Genomic DNA, 8,018 nt, shown 5'->3' with positions numbered 1-8,018 from the left:
TCTTAGGCACACTCTTTTGCCCAAGTCAGGTGACCACAACATGATCAGAGGGCATGTAATTAATATGCTTCACATTTTTGATGTGCCACAGAGAGTCAAGGTCATGAGCCTCATAGTTGAGACTATCAAGAGGACAACAGTAGACCAAAAGAGAAGTTGTGGGTATGCCCCACAAATCCAGGAGCTGATCAACTCAAAGATGGGCACATGCAAATATTTGTTGGATAAGGAACACTTTGTTCTCTATCAAGATTTTGAGGACAATCAAGTTGTCATGAATGAAAATGAACCATCATCAGTGCAAGCTCAAGAGAAGAAGGAGAAAGCAAAGAAGGAGAAGGCTGCCAAGATGCCAACTCTAGAGGAGGCATCTGAATACTTTTTGAAGAGAAAGCAGGACCAACTTGGATACTTGATAGCATCAACTCTGAGGATTGAGAAGGGGTTGGACACCCTAACTCAAAACCAGGAGAGCCTGGAAAGAATCATGGAACAAAAATTCTATGATTTAGATGTCAAAGTAACTGAGATTCAGTCAGTTGTGGAGCAGCTAGAGGATGACATGCAGGAGAGGAAGGGCAGGACAACTAGTGATGCATTTGCCAGAGTGCCTCGAGCTCAGAGATCAGCTGCAGAGCCAGTGACAGACACCAGAGCCACTTCATCTGCACCAGCTACAGCTCCAATGCAACCAGCTCCAGCACCAACTCCTTCAGCTCCATCCACATCAACTGAAGTCTTCGTCCAAGGAGCCATCTCTACACCACCAACTGAAGACCAAGCCTGAGAGACGATATAGTACTATGCATTTTCTAGGAACTTTTTGGTAACTTGTTGCCAAAGGGGGAGAAAAATATATAGATCATAGGCTTCGAGAGAGAGAGTTTGCTTTTGTTCTCTCTTGTCTTCTTGGTTGAACTTTATTTGCTTTTGCTTGCTTGAGATACTATGCTATTATCTTTGAGACATTGATGATCATGTGCTTGATCATAAGCTACACTTATGCTTGTTAGATGATATTATCTTATTTATCCTTATATGATCATTCACTTTGCTTGGTGATGAGTGCATGTATTCAATCTTTATTATTTTGAGCGCTCCACCAAGATGTATGTGACATGGAAGAGTAACCCATGAGCCTAATTCCTTGTGCATTTGCAGTCCAAAGCAAATCTTAAACTATGCACAAATTTAGGGGGAGCTCTTGCTTATCACACACTTCTCAAAGCGACGATGTTTTTGAATCCTATTATCATTTGTCGAAGCTTTGATTTATATGTTGTCATCAATTACCAAAAAGGGGGATATTGAAAGTGAAAATATCCCTAGGTGGTTTTGGTAATTCATGTCAACATATAACTCATTGAGCTAATACTATTCCAAGACAAATATTTCAGGAAAGCTCAATGAATGGCATGGCATGGATGATGAAAGTGGATCCCTCAAAATATTAAGGACAAAAGGATTGGCTGAAGCTCAAAAGCTCAAGACTCTACATTTTATATTTTAGTGATCCAAGATCACATTGAGTCTATAGGAAAAGCCAATACTATCAAGGAGGGATGAGGTGTTGCTTAATGAGCTTCTTGCTTCAAGTGCTTAGTGATATGCTCCAAAAACCCTCAACTACTTTCTCATATCCACATATGACCTAAACCTAAAGTCAAAATCGGTCCCACCGATTCTTTCTATCCGGCGCCACCGAGTTCAGATGTCATAGTCACTGCCACAAACCCTAGGCAAATCGGTCTCACCGATAGGGATCTCGGTCTCACCGAGATGGGATTGTAATCTCTCGGTTTCCCTTCGTAACGTTTCGGTCTAACCGAAGTGAGCGATCGGTCCCACCGAGATTGCAATGTAAACTCTCTGTTTCCCTTTCGTAACATTTCGGTCTCACCAAAAAGAGCGAATCGGTCCCACCGAGTTTACCTGACCAACTCTCTGGTTAGCTAATTACCAAAATCGGTCTCACCGAGATTACGTTATGCCCTAACCCTAACCATATCGGTCCCACCAAGTTGCATGTCGGTCCCACCGAAAACCCTAACGGTCACTAGGTTTACTGAATCGGTCCGACCGAGTTTGTTGATTCGGTCCCACCGAGATTGGTAAATTGTGTGTAATGGTTAGATTTTGTGTGGAGGCTATATATACCCCTCCACCTCCTCTTCATTCGTGGAGAGAGCCATCAGAACAAACCTACACTTCCAACTTACCATTTCTGAGAGAGAACTACCTACTCATGTGTTGAGGCCAAGATATTCCATTCCTACCATATGAATCTTGATCTCTAGCCTTCCCCAAGTTGCTTTCCACTCAAATCTTCTTTCCACCAGATCCAAATCCTATGAGAGAGAGTTGAGTGTTGGGGAGACTATCATTCGAAGCACAAGAGCAAGGAGTTCATCATCAACGCACCATTTGTTACTTCTTGGAGAGTGGTGTCTCCTGGATTGGCTAGGTGTCACTTGGGAGCCTCCGACAAGATTGTGGAGTTGAACCAAGGAGTTTGTAAGGGCAAGGAGATCGCCTACTTCGTGAAGATCTACCGCTAGTGAGGCAAGTCCTTCGTTGGCGACGGCCATGGTGGGATAGACAAGGTTGCTTCTTCATGGACCCTTCTTGGGTGGAGCCCTCCATGGACTCGCGCAACCGTTACCCTTCGTGGGTTGAAGTCTCCATCAACGTGGATGTACGATAGCACCACCTATCAGAACCACGACAAAAACATTCGTGTCTCCAATTGCTTTTGAAATCTCCAAACCCTTCCCTTTACATTCTTGCAAGTTGCATGCTTTAATTTCCGCTACTCATATACTCTTTGCATGCTTGCTTGAATTGTGTGAAGATTGCTTGACTTGTGCAAAGATAGCTAAAATCTGCCAAAGTCTAAAATTGGGAAAAGATTAAGTTTTTAATTGGTCAAGTAGTCTAATCACCCCCCTCTAGACATACTTCAAGGTCCTACACTTGGGTTGTGGGTTATCAAGATCAACAGCTGGTTCTATCTCAACATCTTTTTTTCGAGAGTACGCAAATTGCGTACCATAGCTTTATAGAAGGAGAGAAAAATAGAACATGACATCTACCCCTCGTTGCGAACAACGAGCGTAGCACAACAACACATCCGGCTATCCTCAGGACAGCCACACACGACATCACAACTACAACACGGAAAGGCCTGCCCAAAACCGAAACACCTCGCCGCGTCTTGATCAACATCGAACACCTCCGAAGAACAGCAACTCCAGCTTCCTTTGGATTCATCCGCGACAACCATATATAGCGCCAGAGGAGAGCGGTCAGGGCCACGACGAACACCGGAGGAGCGCCAACAGGAAGCTCAGTCTCCTAGCATGATGCTCCCAACAGAGAAACAATGTCGCAGCCGCCGCCAACATGCCACTCCAGAGGACCAAGGCTTTCGCCCGGAGACAACTGCCAACACCAATCACGAGGGAGATGGCGACACACTCAACATCGCCTCCAGAGAGGGGAACGACACCCGTGGGTGCCATCGACGCCGGCCGGCCAAAAACCGGACATGATTTTCATCCGTGACGTTGCGCATCTCCACTCCGACGAGGTGGCAGCACCGTTCCTGAAGCCTCGCACCGCCGTCACCGAAGCAAATCTGTCGAAGCCGCCAAGCCGAGGTCCCACACCACCCGCACTGCCGAGAGAGCATGAACCAGACCTCCACCAACATCGCCATCGAGGAGCAACCACAACCTCCAAGCAGAGCAAAAGCCAGATCCGCTCCAACGGCCTTCATCGACACCAAGAGACTGCCGCCAGATTGGATCTGGCCCGCCCCTCCAACCTCACTCCGGCGCCAACTCCACCGGGGCATCGCCGCGATCCCTCACATGGAGGCGGCCGGACGCCCGCTGCACGCCAGGACACCTTCCTGGCAGGGCCATCTCGGCGCCGCCGCCCCCATGGCTGATCCAACACCGCCGCCACCGCCGATGCTGGCACTCCACCTACAGCCACCAACCAGAAGCGCTCCTCGCCAGGATCTGGCGAAAGCCCTCGCCTTGCCCCCGTTGTGCCTCCAACCGAACAGCAAGCCCGAGCGCCGCCCGCGAGAAGAAGCGCAAGACCACGTCTGCGCCTTGCACACGCTCCGCCACGCCACACGCGCCAAGACCGAACACCGCCGGCCTCCGCGCCGCCCGCCGGACATAGCAACCCCGCGCGAAGGAGGTGCGTCGGGGCGCGCCGCCCCAGCCCGCACGCGCGCCGCGACCGACCAACTCGTCGCGCAGCCCTGCTCCAACTCCTGCCCACGCGCCCCCACTGGCCACGACGCGCCGGCCTCCGAGCACCGCCGCCAGACGAGGAAGGAAGCCCCCCGCGGCCCCTACTCCAGGCGAGCGCCCGCGCGGTGCCCGCCGGCGGCGGCGGCGGGGAGGGAAGAGAGAGGGGGGGTCGAGGGCCGGCGGCTAGGGTTTGAGCACCCGGGTCGCCCGCGGGGGAGCGACACGGGGCCGGGCCGAAAAGTGGGCTGTTATGTTCCTGTAACATTCTATCTCAACATCATTGTCTGGTTCTTTGTTATTTGGTTGAGTATCTTCATGAACCTCACCATTATCTTTTTCATTGTCAGAAGGTGAGTGTTCATTACCAGATTGAGTTTCAGCATCAGAGATAGAAACTTCATTATCATTATCAGGAGGTTTTTCTATTTCAGGTTCACTAGAGGCATGCAAAGTCCTGTCATTTTTCTTTTCTTTTTCTTTTTAGAAGGACTAGGTGCATCAATGTTAATTCTTTGAGAGTCTTGTTCAATTCTCTTTGGGTGTCCCTCAGGGTAAAGTGGTCCCTGAGTCATTTTACCTCCTCTAGTTGCTACTCTAACAGCAAAGTCACTTATATTGTTGTTCATTTCATCAAGTAACTCTCTTTGAGATTTAGCAACTTGTTCTAACTGAGTTTGAACCATAGAGGCATGCTTTCCTACACCTCTAACATCATTGGAAATTCTAAATAGCAAGTCACTTAAGCGAGCAATCATATCATAGTTGTATTTCAATTGTTTCATAGCATTTGCATTGAAGTGATCTTGCTCTCTAATGTAATTGTCAAACTCATAAGGGCATTGACTAGGGTGTTTATTATGAGTAGAAGGATTGATATAGTTGACTAGAGGGGGGGGGGTGAATAGGCAACTAACAATTTTAGCTTTTCTTTACCAAATTAAACTTTGCATCAAAGTAGGTTGTCTAGATATGCAACTAGGTGAGCAACCTATATGATGCAACAACAACAAGCACGCAAGCAAGCAAGGGATACAACACAATATAAGCTTGCACAAGTAAAGGTGAGAGATAACCAAGAGTGGAGCCGGTGGAGACGAGGGTGTGTTACCAAGGTTCCTTCCTTTGAGAGGAAGTACGTCTCCGTTGGAGGGGTGTGGAGGCACAATGCTCCCCAAGAAGCCACTAGTTCTAGTAGGTGTTTCAAGATTTTCAGTTTCAAGCTCATCATCAGTTTCAACAATATTATGCTATCTTACTCTAGCAATTTGTTCATCAAGAAATTCACCTAATGGCACATTATCATCAAGCAAGGTACTAGCATCATCATGAGTAGCATTCATAGCAGAAGTAGCATCATCAATATCATGTTGTCTTACTCTCCCTGATTTTTTTCTGGAAATATATGATTTTATGGCATCTGTTTCAGGGTCTATGGGGCCACCAGGTGGGGACAACCCACCTGGGCACGCTTGGACGGGGTGGCGCACCCTGCTGGGTTGTGCCCACCCAAGTGCCCCCCCTCCCCCCTCCGGTGGTTCTTGGCTCCAGAAATTCTCTTTTATTGTATAAAAAATCCTCATAAAGTTCCGTTCCATTCCGAGAACTTTTATTTCTGCACAAAAACAACACCATGGTAGTTCTGCTGAAAACAACGTCAGTCCGGGTTAGTTTCATTCAAATTATGCAAATTAGAGTCCAAAACAAGAGGAAAAGCGTTAGGAAAAATAGATACGACAGAGACGTATCAGTGCGCCTAGCCCAACAAGGACAGGGCGCCTACCCTCAGCCCATGCTAGCCCTTGGGTCATGGTGGACCCACTTGTGGACTTCCGGACCCCTCTGAAACCTTCTAGAAGCTTCACGGTACAATACCGAAAAAACTGCACTTTTTTCGGAACCCAAAATATGACTTCCCATATATAAATCTTTACCTCTCGATCATTCCGAGACTCCTTGTGACGTCCATGATCTCATCCAGGACTCCAAACAACACTCGGTTACCAATCATCAAATATCCCAATACTACTCTAGCGTCAATGAATGTTAGGCGTGCGACCCTGCGGGTTCGGGAATCATGTAGTCATGACCCAGACACCTCTCCAGTCAATAACCAATAGAGGGACCTGGATGCCCATATTGATTCCTACATATTCCATGAAGATCTTTTATCGGTTGAACCACGATGTCAAGGATTCGTTTAATCCCGTATGCAATTCCCTTTGTCCGGCGATATGTTACTTGCCCGAGATTCGATCATCGGTATCTCCATACCTAGTTCAATCTCGTTACTGACAAGTCTCTTTACTCGTTATGTAATACAAGATCCCGTGACTAACTCATTAGTCACATTGCTTGCAAGCTCTTTAAGATGTTGTATTACCGAGAGGGCACAGACATATCTCTTCGTAATACAGAGTGACAAATCCCAGTCTTGATCCATGCCAACCCAACAGATACCTTCGAAGATACCTATAGAGCTTCTTTATGACCACCCAGTTACGAAGTGACGTTTGATAGCACACAAGGTATTCCTCCGGTATCCGGGTGTTGCATGATCTCATGTTCGAAGGAACAGATACTTGACATGAAGAAAGCTATAGCAAATAACTTAAACGATCTGATGCTAAGCTCGCGGTTGGGTCTACTCCATCACATCATTATCCTAATGATGTGATCCCGTTATCAAATGACAACTAATATATATGGTTAGGAAACCTTAACTATCTTTGATCAACGAGCTAGTCTAGTAGAGGCTTACTAGGGACATGGTATAGTTTATGTGTTCACACATGTATTTAAGTTTTCGGTCAATACAATTCTAGCATGAACAAACATTTATCACGAATGGGAAATATGATAATAATTATTTTATTATTGCCTCTAGGGCATATTTCCAACATGAGCAACTCGGATAGGGGGTGGCAGCGCCGAGGGCGTGCCTTCTGCAGCGCGATGTTGTGAGCTTTACGGGCATCTAAGGGCCCGGCCGGGCCTGGGATGCTCCTGTTGTCCCGTCCGGTCGGTTACCATCGTTGATGGTGAGGTTGGGCCCTCCCGCGTGCCGATGGTGCTGTTGCGCCTAGTCCCGGCTCCTCTTCTTCGTTGTGCAGGCCCCCTTTCGCGATGTCGTGGTGAGACAGCGTAGGAAGCATCAAGACCGTGTTGGCGCAGGGTGGTGGACAGTTTGGTGACGAGCTCCGAAGCGGCCGATGTGAAGGTTGGGATCGGGAGAAATCTGTGTCGGCCTAGCCGACACCGGCGCGATGGTGCCTGAGGGTGCTGCCGGACCTTCCTGGAGGGCGTCGGGGGCTACCCTTCCTCTCTCCTAGCTGCGTACCAGGGGAAACCCTTGGCAGCAGCGTCATCATCGCCGCGTCCCTTCTTGAGGTGTTGATTGGTACCGGCTCTTCGGAGTCTAGGAGCTTGGTGGAAGATCCCCGGTGGGCACAACGGTCGCGTGGCTTCTTCATTTTTGTTGATCCACCGTTGTGGGCATTTGTTTCTTCTGTATTTTCACTTTTGTTTCTTTTGGGCATGTCTGTGCTTCTTCCGCCCCATATCTATCGTTGGTTGTATCGGTGATGGTTGATTTGCAATACAAAGCGGGGGAAATCCTATTTCGACAACTCTTATTTATCTTTTAACTTCTCTATCCGTTTAAGAGATCGGCTAAGTGTGTTTGCCTCTCATATATCAATAATGCTAGACGCACGGACTTTATTTACAGGTTTGTACGGGCTGGGGATTGTG

The sequence above is a fragment of the Triticum aestivum genome, chromosome 5B, assembly GCF_018294505.1.
Source record: "Triticum aestivum cultivar Chinese Spring chromosome 5B, IWGSC CS RefSeq v2.1, whole genome shotgun sequence".
Lineage (NCBI taxonomy): Eukaryota > Viridiplantae > Streptophyta > Magnoliopsida > Poales > Poaceae > Triticum > Triticum aestivum.
Note: the sequence above shows the minus strand (reverse complement) of the source record.